We start from the raw sequence: 2,363 nt of genomic DNA, 5'->3' as shown, positions 1-2,363 counted from the left end.
CAAGAGTTGCTGACGGCTTGGACATATCAATCTATCCACACGGACATTGGTAACGTATATTTCATCGCTTCAAAAGGTGAGTTAATGTTTCTAATTTATTTTTACAAATTTTAACTGAGCAAGCTATTCCTCCCCCCTCAGGGGCGGAGCCCCTGTGGGGGGAGGATGCCCTTCTGACGTACGGTAGACTTCGGTCTGCCGTACGCCAGGAGGGGGCTTGCTTTTTTTTTTTTTTTTTTTTTTTTTTTTTTTTTTTTTTTTTTTTAACAAAACAAAAGGCTAAGGCTAAGTACTAATAGGTATTACGGTGTTCAATACAGGTATCACAGGCTTGTGTAAATGGGAGTTCTTTGGATTAGTCAGTGAAGGAATTTTAGTTGCTCTTGAAGTTAAGTTATTTGGTGAAATATTAAAGTGTTTTTAAATATTTCATAAGTTCGTAATTAGATAAATCTTAACTTTCACTAAAGTAACTTGGAGCTTAAACATTGATTTTAGGCTTACTAAAGTTTTTTCAGAGTTTTGAGATTTTCAGTAGGGTTTTTAGACGAAATTTCAATAATTTTGAGACTTTCAATAGAGGTTTGAGCTTAGTGTAATGGAATAATATTCAAAGACTTTATTTATACAGTAGAAATTTGGGTTTTAAGGTCAAAGAAATTAAGGGTCTCTATAGTAACAGGGTATCTCTCGGTCGTCTGATTTTGTTCAATATAAGTAATCCTTAAAGTAAGAGACGGCTGCAAGCACTTTGCAAAAGATTTACCCTTCATTGATTAAACTTTTGTAATATGGCTTTTAAAACTTATGTCAGATGCAGTTATGTTCATTCTAAGCGGAATGATTGTACAGATAGTTTTCGTTACTTAGTTCTGTACGTGGGACTGAGGTAGTGGCTGATGTGTAAAATTGTAAGAGTTCTGCGTCAGTTTTACTTTCAATTTTGATGTAAACAGGTCGTAAGTTTAGCTTGGATGGTGGCTACTACAGCATATTAGCAAGTTTTTCAGCTTTTTCAGTCCTGGCGTAGTCAGTTTTCTTATAACTGATCTCCTGTCATTATTTCAATTTATTCGTAGTTTCTTATAACTGATCTTCTGTCATTATTTTAATTTATTCGTAGTTTAAATTCTTAACCTTTTGGTTTTGTTCTGATTGACAGGTATTTCCTCTGATTAACAGGTATTTCCAACTTGTACAGAGCTCACGGCAGTGTGGTATTAAGTTAGGTTGGAGGACACTTAACATGTTAAGTGTGGTACACGGAGGCCAACTGAGCAACTTCGAGAGCTTGGTTGTTTCTTGAGAAAATGTTGAAGCCTACTTTCTTAGCATTGTCTAGCCTTGTTATGAAGACTGTCATTGAAGAAAGGAAGACGAATTGAAGAATGTCAGACGAATGCTGTGATCTTCATTTTTTTAATTTTTGATGTAACAAACAATTTTAACAGAATAACAGTACGTCAGCAGAACTAGCAAAGTAATCTTAATCACTACCTGATCCTAATGTAACTATGATTAAAATTTAATACTTTCATATGAAACTTTTTGACTAGCGATTGTTTAATGCGCTGGTTGAACACTTAAGGTTTTCTTGGAAGTTCAGAAAATTTATGGAATTGTGTAATTTGGTTCTTAAATGTACGTACCTTCAACATTAAAACACTATTCCTAGCTGACAGAATTTTGTCTTAAATGTAAGCCTAGTTAATTAGATGAGTTGGTACAAAGGGACGGTTAACTATTGAGAACTTGTAATTAAAGGGAGCGGAACAGTGTAAATATAAGTGTTTCAGTTTAGAATTTTGAAAGTTAATACGTTTAATAAGTTCGTAACACATTCTGTGGTGTAATTCAGCAAATGTGGGGGTAAATATATTCCCGTGACCATTATCTTTGCTTACTGAGAATGTAAAGTTTCAATGTCCCAAAATTCTTTATTCTAATTCTATGTAATTTTGAAATTAAGCTAGAATAGATTTTCGTATCCAAAGTATGCAGGTTCTTGAAATTTACGCTGAGACAGTTTAATAGGGCATTGGCAATTGCTGCATGGTTGGACCCCGAGAGATACCCTTGTGTGTTTAAAGTTCGAAGGCTTATGACCTTGGTTAAACTCTGGACAGTCAGAGGTGGAGTTTTGGAAAATAAAATAAGGGACTTATGATCCTTTATTTTGTAATCAAATCTGATGATGGGTATAATGGGTTAATTTGAAACAGAATTAAATTGCCCCAATATGAAAATTATTAGGTAAAGTAATGAATTTAATTTATCTTTATATATAGTGCTCAAAATAAATTAAGTGGCAATGGTTAACTATTGCGTTGCTAGTTTGAGAGAACTAAACTATCGGTCACTAA

At 33.9% G+C, this 2,363-nt stretch overlaps 1 long non-coding RNA gene across 1 annotated transcript in view; it reads left to right on the top strand.

The window, feature by feature from the left end:
* LOC136853110 (uncharacterized) overlaps positions 1 to 1,828 on the top strand; it is a 1,854-nt gene extending 26 nt beyond the window's left edge. Inside the window, exons 1-2 of the long non-coding RNA XR_010857353.1 lie at positions 1 to 76; positions 1,183 to 1,828. The exon at positions 1 to 76 is cut by the window's left edge and continues 26 nt beyond it. This is a non-coding gene — a long non-coding RNA (uncharacterized lncRNA). The remainder of the gene's footprint in view (positions 77 to 1,182) is intronic.
* The last annotated feature ends 535 nt before the right edge of the window (positions 1,829 to 2,363 follow it).

This window comes from Macrobrachium rosenbergii, chromosome 26 (genome assembly GCF_040412425.1).
Source record: "Macrobrachium rosenbergii isolate ZJJX-2024 chromosome 26, ASM4041242v1, whole genome shotgun sequence".
NCBI lineage: Eukaryota > Metazoa > Arthropoda > Malacostraca > Decapoda > Palaemonidae > Macrobrachium > Macrobrachium rosenbergii.
Note: the sequence above shows the minus strand (reverse complement) of the source record. Positions and strands in the feature narration are given on the sequence as shown.